Raw genomic sequence first — 16548 nt, forward strand, 5'->3', positions numbered from 1 at the left:
AACCTTTCGGTTACTGGCCAAACACACTTAACCACTAGGCTACCTGCTGATTATTTATTGCCATTAGTAGTTACAGTGCCTTCAGAAAGTATTCATACTCATTGACTTATTCCACATTCTGTTGTGTTATAGCCTCAATTAAAAATGGATCAAAATGATAATAATTCACCCATCTACACACAATAGCCCATAATGACAAAGTGAAAACATGTTTTTAGAAATTGTTGCACATTTATTGAAAATGAAATACAGAAATATCTAATTTACATAAGTATTCACACCCCTTAGTCAATACTGTGTAGAAGCACCTTTGGCAGCAATTACAGCTGTGAGTCTTTCTGGCTAAGTCTCTGAGAGCTTTCCACACCTGGATTGTGCAACATTTGCCCATTTTTCTTTTCAGAATTCTTGAAGCTCTGTCAAATCGGTTGTTGATCATCGCTAGACAACCATTTTCAGGTCTTGTCATAGATTTTCAAGTAGATTTAATTCAAAACTGTAACTCGGTCAGTCAGGAACATTCACCATCTTCTTGGTAAGCAACTCCAACGTGTAGATTTGTTTTAGGTTATTGTCCTGCTGTAGCTCAGTTGGTAGAGCATGGCGTTTGCAACGCCAGGGTTGTGGGTTCGATTCCCACAGGGGGCCAGTATGAAAATGTATGCACTCACTAACTGTAAGTCGCTCTGGATAAGAGCGTCTGGTAAATGTGAATTAATATCACAGTGTCTGTTGGAAAGCAGACTGAACCATGTTTTCCTCTAGGATTTTGCCTGTGCTTACTGTAGCTCCATTACGTTAATTTTTTATCCTGAAAAACTCCCAAGTCCTTAACGATTACAAGCATACCCATAACATGATGCAGCCACCACTACGCTTGAAAATATGAACAGTGGTACTCAGTAATGTGTTGTATTGGATTTGCCCCAAACATAACACTTTGTATTCAGGACAAAAATGTAATTGCTTTGCCACATTTTTTGCAGTATTACTTCAGTGCCTTGTTGCAAACAGGATGCATGTTTTGGAATATTTTATTCTGTACAGGCTTCCTTCTTTTCCCTCTGTCAATTAGGTTAGTATTGTGGAGTAACTACAATGTTGTTGATCCATCCTCAGTTTTCTCCTATCACAGCCATTAAACTCTGTAACTGTAGGCTTCATTTTGCTTATTCATGATCAAATCTGAAGCTCGTTTTGTTTACGTTACTGCTCACTCAGGTGTCAACCTGGACTCAGGGGTAGACATAACATAGTCAATCAAAATCTGGGACACTCACATTAGTATGATATGTTGAGTTTGGTATAGTATGTATTAATTTGTCCATCATCCATTTTGTATGATATATTGTATGTTACAATTCATATGATATGTTCCGTATTACAATTCATATGATATGTTACGAATTGCAATTGTTGTGGCTAACATTAGCTAGGTTGGCTAGGTGGCTAATGCTAATGTTAGCTAGGTGACTAACATTAGCTAGGCTTGGGGTTAGGGGTTAAGGTTAGGGGTTAGGGGTTAAGGTTAGGAGTTAGGTTAAAGGGTTAAGGTTAGGGTTAGGGGAAGGGTTAGCTAACATGCTAAGTAGTTGCAAAGTAGTTAAAAAGTAGTAAGTAGTTGCAAATTAGCTAAAATGCTAAAGTTGTCCGCGGTGAGATGTGAACACGCAACCCTGTCCAATCACCCTCCCTTCTGTCTTATGTAACCATACCAAAAGTAACATATCTTAGTAATTTGAGTTTCCCGGATTTTAATTTACTAAATTACGTCTAGTCTATGAGACCAGGCTGCAGGTGTAGGGTGAACTGGTGAAGTTGCCCTTAGACGTTGATCTGGGGTCAGTTTCGCATTTCCCCCAGTGATGGTTAAATTTAGGATCAGGGTAGGGGAAGCTGATCCTAGATTTGTATCTACGGGAAACTTCACCCGGAGCGTGTCTGTCAGAGGTTGGTTCATTGCCATAGGCCTACCTGCTATGCAGCTGTGGACCAGCTCCCTGTCCACTCTCTCTGCCCTGGCTATGGGGTCAAACCTGGCCAGCCTGTGGCCCAGGTCAGTGCTCACGATCTGATGTCAAAGACAAAAGAGATGCATATCCTCATGATGTATCAAGTATGTCACGATCGTCATACACAACGGACCAAGGCGCAGCGTGATATGCGTACATCTTTTTAATAGTGTACTGGCAACACGATACAAAATACAAAACAACCAAACGAAACGCGAAGTCCTCGGTTAACAACATGGAACAAGATCCCACAAAACACAAGTGCACAACAGGCTGCCTAAGTATGGTTCCCAATCAGAGACAACAAGCAACAGCTGATTCTCGTTGCCTCTGATTGAGAACCACCCCGGCCAACATAGAAACACCTAACCTAGAACAGAACATAGAAAACGAAACATAGACACTACACAAAGAAACTAACACCCTGGCTCAACATACAAGAGTCCCCAGAGCCAGGGCGTGACAAAGTAGGCCTACTAAAAACACATTGGTCATGTTTGAGATCAACTACATTGCAGTCGGCTACTGTAGACTGACTGATCTAAAAATCAACTTGCATGATAAAGAACTACTCATAATTTTTTTAATCAGTCAGTCTGCTCAGTTGGTGATCTGCGATTAAGCAAAATGTATGCTCTCGGAATAGGGCCATTGTCTTCCATTATGCAAATAGAGACAAGCCTGCATTCAAACCTAGTGAAATTCTCACCTTCTAAATTTGGCCCCAATCATCTGTATGGACAGACACCTCCCTCTCAGGGTAGAGCAGTAGAAGCACTGCCTTCACGACTTGACTGATAGGGAGGGGGTGAGGTGTATCCTGGGAGCTCTGGAGCTCCGCTACAATTTGTTGGTCCAGTTTGGACAGACAGCGATGACGCAGGTGCTCCAGCATGAAACATAGGAACAAGATGGACACCCACCGCTCCCCTCCCAGGCCCTCCGCCTCTGTAGAAGATAAATATTGTCTTAGATTAGCAATGACTTAATATGCACATTTTTGGCAAATCTTGGTAATTCAACTTTTGTGGATTTTGTATACGGCAATTGGTTACATAAAAAACTGCAGGAGTGTATGTAATATGCACTGTATGTTTGGCGTATGACCAGTAATGATCAGTATGGTCCTACTATACTCTAGTTTGGCCTCTTAGCTTTCCCCTTTCCCTACCACCATGCCTCTCACCCAGCAGTGTGTGTTGCCTGCTTGGCTCAGTGCTCTCTCTGTGCAGCTGAACACAGGCAGCCTGCAGTGCCTTCCCTGCAGCAGACAGGTCCCTGCGCTCGTGGGGCTGCAGCCCCGCCTGGTGGCCTGATGAGAGGGTTTCTAACTCCACATCCACCATCCCCAGGGCCCACCCAGCTTAGTCCCTCACAGGGAGCACCAGTCTGTACGCCCCAAATACCACATAGTGCCCAACCTGGGAGGTGTCACAGCACTGGAACAGGTAGTTTCTGGAAGAGAGGGGGGATTTAAATTAGCCTGGTCCCAGATCTGTTTGTGCTGTCTTGCCAACTCCTATGATCATTGTCATGTTTGGTATATGCAGCAGAAACAGATCTTCTGTGTACCTGAATTTGGTGGTTAAGGTGTGTGATTAAGCTAATGTGGGGGTGACATTTCTGTTTAAATGGTTTATTTAGTGTATGAATGCTGTGTATAGAAAGTAGCCTATAGTGGATTGATGTTACTGTCTTCTCTTCAGTTACCTGTCAATCTGAAGGCTCCATCAGATAGGTGGTGATACTGTGAATGGCAGAGACTCTGCTGTGTAGCCAGAGTGAGGCGCTCTCCACAACGTGCAGTATGCTGCAGCGAGTCGCCACGTGCTGGAGAGCTCTGCAGAATTCACTGCTCACCACCTGGGCAAAAATAGGATATCATTTCTGATTCAAAGCCAATGAGCTAATGAATGGTGTTTTTACTATATTTATTTCCTCATTGAAGACTCCTCCAGCCATTCTAGCCTGGTCCCAGATCTGTTTGTGCTGTCTTGCTAACTCCTATGGTCATTGTCAGCCAAATGTTGGTAAGTTGGTAAGACAGCACAAACAGATCTGGGAGCAGCCATTCCTCTCACCTGTTAGAAGTCTATCTCATGGCGTGAGAACAGGTGTGCGTCGTTTGAATCTCGGAGTGTGTCGAGACCCAGCACCCCAATAGCTCGTCCCTGCTCTCAGGGGTCCAATATGGGAATGGCGATAAACGAGCCATAACACTGTGAAGAGGGTCGAGACTCGTCGAAAAGGTAGACCCCTCCGTGAACGCCCATTCTGGGCATACAGCGCTCTATGGCTGAGAAACTACAGCAGGGAGCAACAGTAAAAGAGATAGTCAGAGATCCTATAATGAGAGAGATAGAGGATAGCTACAATAACGGGTAACAGGGTCTGAAATAATTTCCTGTGCTCCCAAAAACCATGAGAAACTGTAGCATTTCAGATCTGCCTATGGTTGAAACTGAAATGGCATTAGTGAGTGAGTGAATGAGTGAGTGAGAGGATAAAGGGGCTACAGGGATAGAGTGGATGGTTTAAAGGCTAAAAATACTTAAACCAACAAATAACACAGACACAAGCTGCAGCTGACATGTTGCTATGGGTAAGAAGGTTACACTAAAGGCTAGATTGACTGATTGTGTGATTGATTGGTTGATTGATGTGTCGCTAACAAGGGCAGTGCTATCTCCAGACACTGACCTGACAGGGGCCTGGTGTGGCTGGGTGCATCTTGTTGAGAACCAGGCGGCCATCCTCAGTAGTACAGGCCACGTAACTCAGCCTGGAGCCTGTTTCCTCTTCCTCCAGCAGGGCTACAGAGACACTCAACAGCTTCCCCTCCACATTCACCTCTGTCTCCTGCCACACACAGACAAGCATGGCTTCAAATCACATTTATTTTATAAAGCCATTTTTATATCAGCCGTTGTCACAAAATGCTTTACAGTAACAAAGTGCTTTACTGTGATCAGCTGGACAAACTACACAAACTGACTTTAACAAATCCACATTCACCATAAGAGTGTAAGAAGGAATGATGCAATATAGAACCAAAAAGGGTTCAATGGCACACTTATGACCAAAAGGATAAAAAAGAATCTATATAGAACCACAATTTAGTCAACCACAATTTATTTTAAGCAGTATACATATTATACAATGTTATTCAATAGTACCTATTTCAGACTGTTGACTATTGTTTTATGCATATGTATGCTACTGACTAGCCATTAGGTTAGAGTGAAACTACAGTAATGTTGTGATGTCTGAAATGTAAGGTGTTATTCCATGATTCTACACGAGTCAGACTCACTCTGAGCACGGCACTAAACACAGCCCCATAAATAGGCTCCATCTGGGCTGTACCTCTTTGGGCTGCTCTCCCAATCTCCTGCAGCCAGGCCTGCCTGGTAGCCCCTCTACCCCTGACCTTGCAGCTCCACCAGGAAAGCCCTCTCAGTAAGGCCTGGAATTGTCCCAGGGAGAGGACAGAGCAGCTGGAGAGAGGTGGTTTTAATGACTCCAACCTAAGTGTATGTAAACTTCCGACTTCAACTGTATGTAACTACTTTAACTTAGCCATAACTATTCCACTAGAAGGAGTGAAACTGACATTGTTCCTGATTTTAAAAGTGGTATGGCGAAATAAACTTTTTTATACTCAGCTGCCATTCTTTGGAATAGTCTTCCGAAGAATTTGAAACTTTTAACCGCCATAGGTAGTTTCAAGTTCTCAATGAAAAAATGGCTAAATAGTAGCATGTCTCAAAAGTGAGTCGTAAGATTATAGTACGTGGCTGAGAAGGAAATACCCAGGATAGCATATGGTCTGCCTTTTGGTGCCTGTTGTTTATTATATGGTGATTGTTTTGTATATTTTAGGTATTGATTGTTTTATATATGAAGGGTATGTGAGACAAGGGAGATGTACCTGTCCATAGATGTTTATTAGGAAAGGAAATTGTACTAATTATCTCATGTTATGAAGCAAACAACAATTTTTGTTTGTCATTGTCTGTTGCCATTACAATTACCGCCTAACCTTGTTCCCCTTCCCTCTTCAGAAGGACCACCAATGGAAACAAGCTGTTAAGCTTTATTGTGTTATCCTTGATGATTTTCTTAAATTGTATGTGGAGACGTCACCGGCTGGAGTGCCCTTATGTATGTATTTTACAAATTGTCAAATAAATTCAATCAATCAATCAAAGACTGTCATAGGCACACATAGTCCAGCATGACCCAGGATCCTCTGCTTCTGTGGAGACTAGATGGTGAACGAACAAACGATGGCTAGGATCATGATTTCAGAGCTTTTTGTTTCTCAAACTGTATCAAAAGTCTCCATTGTAGTCTTATGCTCTGTGTCTTGCCAAATGTAAACCTCATGGAAAAGAGAAACCCGCACACTGCTCTCGTATGACTTTTTTATTCAAGCTTGCGTGTCAGCCTCTTGCTCTGACTAAAGTGATACGAGCAAGAGCAATGTGCGGGTTTCTCTTTCCTCTAAGTTATCACATTATGTGTTAGTTCCTTTTAAAATGTCAAATGTAAACCTCAACCAAGGAATTCAACACAATCATCTTCAGGTAGGGGACCAGACGCCATGACAACACATAGCCCCTCTATGTCCACCGCTGGGATGTCTGAACCTGACCCATTCTCTAACCCTGACCCCTTCATGACCTCTTCTATGTCCCCTCGGTCCTCTGGAGGTTTTGGGCTGTGTACGGCAGTTTGGTGCCCCAGCTTCAGGCTCTCTGTGGGGGTAACCCTGTTGCCCTCTCCCCTCCACTCATCTCCCCCCTTTATCGCATGGCATGGAGGCTGCATGTCCCCCAGTCCAGCATCAAATGGCAAAGAGGTCTTCTCTGTCTCCATGGCTACAGGGCTTCCAAGGAGACCAAAGGTCATGTGGTCGTCTCCTTGTAACGGCCCTGTAGAGCAATTGTGGTTGTTGTTGTTGATATTGTTTTCCTAGCTTAAATTTGAACATTCAAGCTGTCACGACTTCCGCCGAGGCTGCCTCCCCTCCTTGTTCGGGCAGGTTTCGGCGTTCGTCGTCACCGGCTTACTAGCTACTGCCGATCCCAATCTCATCACTCCACTTGTCATGTCTTGTCTTGTCAATCACACACACCTGGTGCTCATTCCCCTAATTAGTATGTGTATAATTGTTCCCTCTGTTCCCCTTGTATTTGTGAGTGATTGTTTATTATGTGAGCGAGTAGCTCGGTACTCGTCCATGTGCATTTGCATTTGCCAAGGTTGATTACTTTCCCTTGTAGTTTCGTTTTGACACTGGGTGCGTTTTATTTATGTGAACGGAATAAACTCTGGACTTCGGTGTTTTACCTCCTGCGCCTGACTCCTTCCTTCACACCTCATCACACAAGCTGAATAATGGTAACAATGACATGTCTATGTCCACTCTGTCAGTAAACATAGGCCTTTCAACTTGAAGGCAGTAAGTCTGTAATACTACAACTTGTCCACTAGATGGACTAGAGATACATGGACATATTGGGATGATGTCATTACATTGTAGTACATCATGTGAGTTTCGTAAATATTCAGAACCATTAACTTGTGATTGTTTATCTTCAGGTCTTATGTGAACATAATTGTGTGTGTGGTGTATGTGTCTGCGTGTGTGTATGTGTATGAATGCTTTCTAGTGTGTGTGCATGTGCGCGTGTGTGCGTACGTGTGTGTGTGCGCGTGTTCACTCACAGTGGTTAGGATCATGCATGGACTCCTGTGTGCTCTCATTCTGATCATTTATTTTATTATATTTTTATTTAACCTTTATTTAACTAGGCAAGTCAGTTAAGAACAAATTCTTATTTACAATGACGGCCTACACTGGCCAAACCCGGACGACGCTGGGCCAATTGTGCGCCGCCCTATGGTAGAAACTCAGCAGATGGGCCAACACTCTCTGTCTGTCCAGACACCCAGTCTAAACAAATAAATAGATACTTTCATTAGATCTCAAAGCACTTTGATTTTATTATGTTAAATTACATCCTCCATTAATCCTGATGTGATTCTCTGCAATCATTTCACCACAAGCTACAATCAGTTATGCAGTAGAAAGATGTGACGAGCTAATGGAAAATCATGTTCTATTAAAAAAAGTTAATCAATGGTATTTACTGCAGTGTTTTAATGGTGGTGGTTAAGCTTGGTTCAGTCAGTCACCTTAGCACTGTCACAGTGGGAGAAGGCCTGAGAGAGTGTCTCTATACAGTGCCTCAAATTCCCAGCACAGCCATGTTCCCCGCTACACAGGGAGAGATGTTCCAGAAACAGCTGGAACTGCTCCTCCGAGAGCCCGAGACATACTGACACACATACTGGGAGACAGACACAGAAAGACAGACAAACAGATAGACAGACACACAGACACACACACACACACACACACACACACACACACACAGACAGACAGACAGACAGACAGACAGAGATTAAAATAACAGAATATAAATACTGAGCACTGCTCACCTATACAAATCACAAACAAGGGGGAAGATTTTGTCTCACATAGACAAATTGGTCTTGCTGTAGTGAGTCAGCTGTGCCAGCATCATCAGTGTTCAGAACCCAGGTCAACTGATCATCTGAAAAAGAATCCCTCTTAAATACAGATGTAGGATCTTCAAATTACTATTTTGTTGCTGAGAATTTTCCTGCACCGCAGATGAGCTTCGTGATTTAAATATAAATTTACTGAAAACCCTCACTAACACATAGCTATATTAACAACATTGCACTGTTCATGTAATCTAATTTTAGCCAGCTAATAGCCTAACCACCGATCAAGCAACATTATGGACTAAATGTTCAAATCTTGTTATTTTGCTGCAATAGTGTTCAAAGTTGCCCTTTCCTGTAGTCAATAACCAAAAGCGCCCTCATGGGTGGAATGTTATTAATAATCTACATAATTTCATCATTAATAAAAATGTATAAAAATCTGGTGTTTCTATGTCAAACAGTTTTGTTATCTTTCAGTCTTCTGTGATGTATATAATGTGTAATATTGAAAATACATTTCAACTCTATATCTGACATGGTACAGGTGTCTTCTTCTTTTTAAGCCCATAACCATGTGTGTGAGGTGTATAGTTTTGTTTCAAAGTAGATTTGTTTAAGACTACCAAGAATCACTCTGTGTGGCCCTGATTCAGCCCACTGCAGTAAAAGGTTAAGATCCTACACCTGTACACTGGTTCTAATGCCTGATAATCTTCTAAATGTATCATGACCTGAACATTTTTTTTTTTTTAATTTACAAAATTTTATTTCACCTTTATTTAACCAGGTAAGCCAGTTGAGAACAAGTTCTCATTTACAACTGCGACCTGGCCAAGATAAAGCAGATACTTGAACATACCTTTGCCTCCAAAGTCAGCCTGCAGGCGCCCAGCCTGCCACAAGAGCGTGATGAGCCAAGTAAAGCCCCCCCGGCCAAACCCTCCCCTAACCCGGACAACGCTGGGCCAATTGTGCGCCGCCCTATGGGACTCCCGGTCACAGCCTGGGATCGAACCCGGGTCTGTAGTGATGCCTCAACATACCTGAACTTTTGGAATGAAGGAGTTCCTTGAAGAGCATTCTGCACCTGCAACATAGCCATGTGTTAGTGGGCTTACAGACGTCAAGTACACTCTTAGAAAAAAAAGGTGCTATCTAGAACCTAAAAGGGTTCTTCGGCTGTCCCCATAGGAGAACCCTTTGAAGAACCCTTGTTGGTTCCAGGTAGAACGCTTTTTGGATTCTACAAGGAATCCAAAATGGTTCTACCTGGAATTAAAAAGGGTTTTACCTGGAACCAAAAAGGGTTATCCTATGGGGACAGCTGAAGAACCCTTTTGGAACCCTTTTTTCTAAGAGTGTCTATGGATGGCAAACGATTTTCATTTTGAAAATGCAGTTGCGAGTTGGAAAAATCCGTACAGTGACTGGGTGGTCAGCAAAAACAGTGAGCATAGTCTACTCCAGTTGCTTGTAGTGCTTACAGGAGCGGCCTCTGAGAGATTTACCTGAGGCTGGCCTGTGCTCAATGTTGACTATGAAAAGTGCTGGCCTCCCGAGTGGCACAGTGGTCTAAGGCACTGCATCACAGTGCTTGAGGCATCACTACAGACCCGGGTTTGATCCCAGGCTGTGTCACAGCTGGCTGTGACCGGGAGTCCCATAGGGCGGCACACAATTGGCCCAGCGTTGTCCGGGTTAGGGGAGGGTTTGGCTGGGGGGGCTTTACTTGGCTCATCGCGCTCTTGTGGCGGGCTGGGCGCCTGCAGGCTGACTTTGGTCGTCAGGTGAACTGTGTTTCCTCTGACACATTGGGGCAGCTGGCTTCCGGGTTAAGCGGGCGGATGTTAAGAAGTGCGGTTTGGCGGGCCATGTTTCGGAGGACGCATGACTTGACCTTTGCCTCTCCCAAGCCCGTTGGGGAGTTGCAGCGATGAGACAAGATTGTAATTGGATATCATGAAAAAGGGGGGTAAAATACACCCATTTTAAGAAATATATAATAGTAGAAAAGTCCTGGTTTTTCCCCAAAAATATAAATTGCATGAATTTACTTCTATTTTTTGTACTGTCTGATGTTCGTTGAACGAATTGGATTAAAACACAGAGCAAGATTGCTTCTGTACAGTACATTTCTGAGTTCCGCCCTGCTCCCAGTCCCTGTCACTGATCCAAACACAGAGCAGCTTTAATTAAAAGCTGGGTTCTCTGTAGTCGTATTGTCTGCCTTGGATTTAAACCCACAAAGCTTTTATCCCCACCATTAATCCTAATCCCATTTTCTCGTACTCTCTCCAATCCACTAATCCACATGGAGGTAGATAGACACTAGCTCAGATCAACACTAAGGTGCAATGTACAAGACTGTACTGGTCTGATATACACAATGAATAAGGCCAGGAGGTTTTCCTGACTACGGGAAAACACTGGACCCTATATGGTCAGGAAAAACTCCTGGACTTCATCATATGACGCCCTACCTTGAGGCACTTTGTATTCCTCATATGTCAACCCCTCCTCCCTTTATAAGTATGGTCTGTTCCAACCAGTGCAGAGAGAGGGTGTGGTCAGCTTGGAGCCTCCAGTCAGTGAAGTGTATTGCCAGATACTCCCTCAGTCTCTCCACGGTGTGCCTCTGGATCTCCTCTCCCTTCTGCAGCTCCACCCTGCAGTGCCCCACCTGCCTCTTCAGCTCAGACAAGCTGGGACAACATAGGAAAAATGAGAATGGTTAACCAGGGGTTAAATAAGGACGTTTGAAGGGGTTCCCCAAAATGGTATGCTTTTCCCTGGACATTGAACAGATATCTATTAAATTCCCACAATATTGCTCGGTAACAATTTTTTTGGATAGTCCATCTGTAGATGCTCTACAGACTATCTACAGGCTATCAGTAACATTTAAACGAACTATTTACTAACCCTATCCCTAGCACTAACCTTAACCCTTATCCTAACCCTAAACTTAACCCTAAACCTAACCCTAACCCTAGCCCTAACCCTAACCCTAACCTTAACCCTTATTCTAAACCGAACCCTAAACTTAGCAAGCATTTGCTTATAAACAGATAGTTTGTTGATAGCATGACCATCTGTAGAGCATCTACAGATGTACTATCCGGACTGTCCAAATAAAGTGTGACCTATTGATCAGCTGCATGGTGATAGAACTCCAGTAGAACACAGTGGAAGAACCAGTCACTTTACATCTCAATGCTGTCTTAAAAAGTACTCAGTGCTGGTGGGTTACACAGCAATTGCATATACATAATGTATATTTTGGTTTGGTTTCTTGTTGACAGAATACAGTAGAATACAGCCTTTACTGTCTTTAGAGTGCTTACTAATGAAAATGCTGTACAGTCCTCAGTCTTCAATTCTCCATTCTCTCTGTTTCTGTGTGTGAGAGAGAGCATAACCAAATGAGGGGTACCGTATAGGTTTATCAGTTGAATAATGGTGTGCCAGATTATTTGAGACATGAGAGAAATCGGTACTGCAGTACTTCTGGTGGGGTGAGAGCAGCCTTATGGGCTGTGACAATCAATGAGCCAAGGAATGAGCATAGGCACATGGAGGCCCAGATACACTGCATGTTCCATAATCAACTATCTCCACCAGGATATTGCTATTCTATTGAATACAAATACCAATATAAAGAAACAATCAATAATTAGGCGTATGAGTAGATTGTCACCTTTGGTTCTTATTAGGGTAGAGTAGCATCCTAACCAAGCCTGAACTGATGGAGATGCGGTTGGGGGGGAGATGCCATCAATCATTCTGTCACCACTCCATATGCAATCATCTCTCCCTCTCCCCCCTCCTTTCTCTTCCTCGTCTTCACTGTGGTATTGCACCCCATCTGGGATTTCTCTGTAGCTGTGATTTCCTCTATATCACCCTCTCTACCTCTCTCAGGGGTGATGAATATATCGCACCGGCTGCCTGGTGCCTGTAGCAGTTGCAGGGTGAACTCCAGCCCCAGGCGGTACTGGGCTGCCTCTTCTCGGTCAGAAAGGAGGGGGATGAAGAGAGGGGAAGGAGGACCTTATCAAGCAATGGCCCAGATAATCTCCCTCAGTCTCTCCCCTCCGCTCTGCCTCTCTAAGGAGCTGCACCACACATGGGACCAGAGATGGTAAGACCTTCTCCAGCAGGTAAATTCTGCGAAGACAGAGCAGAGCACACATTCATGAATAATACATGGTGGAGCTAATGTTCTTGCTATATGAGCTACATCAGATTGGGGAATGGGGAGATGAATGTTCTAACCTAGAATCCATGGATTGTTCTCCATCCTGACTGAGCCAGTACTGGGTAAGAGGGTCAGTCAAGGCCCACGCCCCTTGGGTCAGCTGAGCTTTGCGGACACACTCCCTGTGGGAGTCCAGTCTGCGCCCCAGCTCTGACCCTCGGCTGGTGATCTGTCTCTCCAGAGTGCTCTCCCACCCCTCCCTGTCCTCCTGAGACCCTTCCATTTTCATCCCCCCTTTCCCTCTTCAGATGGAGAGAGGATAGAGGGTCTGCTGTAAAATGTAAAAATGAGGAGAAAACTGGGGAAACTGATCTGATTGGTGGGTATCTTTGGCAGAAGGGGGGTGGAACTTGTAGGCTATTTTGCAATTCATATTCATTTTCTCTGAGAAAGAAGGTATTTATGATAGGTATTTAAGTTTTTAGAGGTTGTTGCAGATATGTATGTGCAATACAATATTTATGTTCAACAAAAAAACATAAAATGATGCCAAAATTGTGCAGACAATGCTTGAATAACCAAGAGTAATTGATTCATAATAAACCACCCTAAGAAATATGATTAATTTTTGGAAAATACACAAATAACCCCTGACCAAGACTAAAATGTATTCATGTTTTCTGTTAGCTATCTTTTCCCTTAGCCTTCTGTATCAGATTCCTTGTTTACCTTTTCCCGTTCTCCTTGTGTATGAAATGGATTGACAACATTCCAATCCTCACCATTCTCTCCCCTTGAGTACAATTCCCAAAGGATGGTGGAAATGCAGGCAGTCAATAAACAACCCTATGGAAATTCATCTCTGCACCTCAAATCTCTATCTACCCCTGTAACCAACAACACCCTCCCCAGTGAGTGTAGGGGTGGTGTCTGCTTGTTGCTAGGCACAGGTCTCTGTTTGATGGTCACTAAGGGAAGGAGAAAGAACACTTGTTGTAAATGAGAGGATGCAAAGGGAGGGAGGGAGGAGTCACAGCCACTGAAACATGACCTCATCGCTCAGCTCAGCTGCACTGCAGAGCAGTGTGTGGTTCATATGATAGATTGCCTCCCTTTTATTTTGACACTTAATTGGGAGCCCTTTTCACAATAGGGGAGAGTGTGGTAAGTTGAGTCATTTTTTACATTCAGCATCACTACGTCAAGGGAAATATAGTATTTTTTCTAACAAAGATATCTACATATATTTCAGGATGTTGTGTATCCCTGGAAATAATCCGAATTCATATAAACCTAACAGTTTTGAAAACACAGGTTGTCAAAAAAAGAAAGTGGTCTCTTGGCACAACTTACCCCGGGTATGGGGTATATTGAGCATAGGGACAGGGTAAGTTGAGCCGCCTTGGGGTAAGTGGGTGATGGTGTCCTGTGACAGTGGGTGATGGTGCTGGTAGGTCAAAGTTTAATTCATGGAATGGGGGTGTGGTATATTGTATATCTTAAATGTATGCCTACATTCAGATATAGATCTCTCTGTTCAATATCACTTACCCTTCCATTTCTTGACCAGTTGTCTGGGACAGGGATGTTGTTTCGATATGCCAATTCTTAGGCATGTTCTCTGCAGTTGAGGCTACTAAGCCCATGAAACTGGTCTGCGAGATTCTTAATAAGTTTAGCAAGCTCAGACTCCATGTCATCGGATAAGACATTGTGTGCCTCTGCTACTCTATCGTAGCCTCTCTTTCACACAGGGACATTGTCATTCAGTTCATTTGTTCATCCCTTGCTGCTGCTCAAATGGACTTCTTCCCTTCTCTCACTTCCTTGGCTGATCTTTCAAGAACCTCAAGAGGGGCTAAACCAATCCAACTGGGCCCATCCCACTGTTTCAACATAATCTGTCAACATACTGTGATGTGGAGTCTACTTGGAAAATACATTGGCACCTGTATTTTTGCACATAATGTTATTGTGTTTTCTTTTCCCATTTTCTCCCTCTGTTGCATTCAATAGGAAGTGCAGGCTATGTCATGGTATTTGGGAAGTGACAGAAGTCACATTTCCTTTTCAAACCAACCTTTTGTACAGTGACCTGAAACTCTCTCTGCATAAAAGCTCCCTGAAAAGCTCTCTTTAAAAATCCTTATGAAAGAGCTACAGTGCTTCAGAAAGTATTCATACCCCTTGATTATTCCATATTTTGTTGTGTTACAACCTGAATTCAATGGATAGATTTTTTTTCTCACCTATCTGCACATAATACCCCATAATGACAAAGTGAAAACAAGTATTCACACCCCTTTGCTATGACACTCCAAATTGAGCTTAGGTGCATCCAATTACCTTTGATCATCCTTGAGATGTCGCTACAACTTGATTGGAGTCCACCTGTGGCCAATTCAATTGTTTGGACATGATTTAGAACGAAACACACCTGTCTATATAAGGTCTCACAATTGACAGTGCATGTCAGAGGGGGGAGTTTTGGAGGAAAAGATTACGGAAGCTGATGTGGATCTTGAACCGAATGGCGGTGGAATCAAGGAGAATTGGACTATTGTCCAAAAGAATGGAAAATTGAGCAAATTAGCGTACAGTGCTGAGAATGTCCTTTCTTATCTTGTAGGAGTACGGTTTCTTAATGAGGAGCAGCTGATTGGATTACCAATCTTGAAGAATCCATTTGAGATATCCAAACTGGTGGAGAGAGTGCTGGGTAAAGTGAAGGCTGTGAGGATTACAAGAGGTGGGTTTGTTTAGATTTTTGAGAAGTTTGACGTGTCGTGTGTGTGTCTCGTGGGAAGTCGATGTTACAGAGATGAAAAATATTCCTGCAGTGATTGATGCATGTCAGTCTCTCCCTACTCAAGTGCAGTTGAGGTATATAAACTACAGAGTAAGAGCATTTATTCCAAGACCAATGCAATGTGATCACTGTAAAGCTTTTGGACATGTTTCAAGTGTTTGCAGAAGGGAGAAGCTGAGATGTCCAAGTTGTAGAAAAGATAATGTCATGTGTTTTAAAAGTGATGAAAATGTGTCATGTTGCAATTGTGGTGGGAACCATGAAGCCACGTATTTTCAAAGCCTGATAAGGGTAAAAGAGAATGTAGCTAAAGTCAGGGCTGTCCAGAGCATTTCGTATGCAGTGGCTGTTAAAAGGGTTGAGGGTTCCTGTCTACTAACCACCAGTCCTGGCAATCCATCATTACGCACACCTGCGCCCCATCATGAGGCACACCTGGACTCCATCACTATCCTGATTACTTCCCCTTTATCTAGCACTCCTTTGTTATCACCCACCAGGCAATATTGTTTATGTTTCCATGTTAGACGCTTCCCTTGTTTTGTATCGTTCCATGTTCTTCGTAATTAAACTCACCAACTGCACTTGCTTCCTGACCTCCTGCGTCTACGTTACAGAATATTGCCTCACAAAATGGAAGCAGCAGCCAACCGAGACATCTCCCAGATGGTCGACGAACAGGGACACCTACTTCGCCAACACCACGATCAGCTGGCGGAACTGGAGACGGCGATGGATGAGGTCCTCTGCGTTCTTCAACAAACAGAGGATCCTTTACCATGAGTCGACCCAGCGAGCCAGCACCCCAGCCCATTCAGCAGCCTGCCCAAGTCAGCGATGCCCGTTTGTCCCTTCCAGACAAATATGACGGGACCCCATCCAAATGCCGTGGCTTCCTCCTCCAGTGCTCCCTCTATGTTGCTCATCAAACGGGGGCCCACACCACCGAGAGGTCCAAGGTTGCCACGGTTATTTCCCTGTTGACT

The 16548-nt window shown here is 43.6% G+C and overlaps 1 pseudogene across 1 annotated transcript in view; it reads right to left on the reverse strand.

The window, feature by feature from the left end:
- Positions 1-13036, reverse strand: part of LOC311105749 — a 16486-nt pseudogene extending 3450 nt beyond the window's left edge. The window contains exons 1-16 of the transcript in view: positions 12831-13036; positions 12497-12722; positions 11102-11257; positions 9599-9642; positions 8562-8638; positions 8217-8371; positions 7915-7974; positions 7746-7785; positions 6648-6949; positions 5326-5478; positions 4713-4871; positions 4094-4316; positions 3705-3875; positions 3199-3516; positions 2722-2960; positions 1975-2071 (exon numbers count right to left, since the gene is read on the reverse strand). The product of the transcript in view is annotated as an uncharacterized misc_RNA (transcript). The remainder of the gene's footprint in view (positions 1-1974; positions 2072-2721; positions 2961-3198; positions 3517-3704; positions 3876-4093; positions 4317-4712; positions 4872-5325; positions 5479-6647; positions 6950-7745; positions 7786-7914; positions 7975-8216; positions 8372-8561; positions 8639-9598; positions 9643-11101; positions 11258-12496; positions 12723-12830) is intronic.
- Between the last annotated feature and the right edge of the window lie 3512 nt (positions 13037-16548).

The sequence above is a fragment of the Coregonus lavaretus genome, assembly GCF_964263955.1.
Source record: "Coregonus lavaretus genome assembly, chromosome: 30".
Classification (NCBI taxonomy): domain Eukaryota; kingdom Metazoa; phylum Chordata; class Actinopteri; order Salmoniformes; family Salmonidae; genus Coregonus; species Coregonus lavaretus.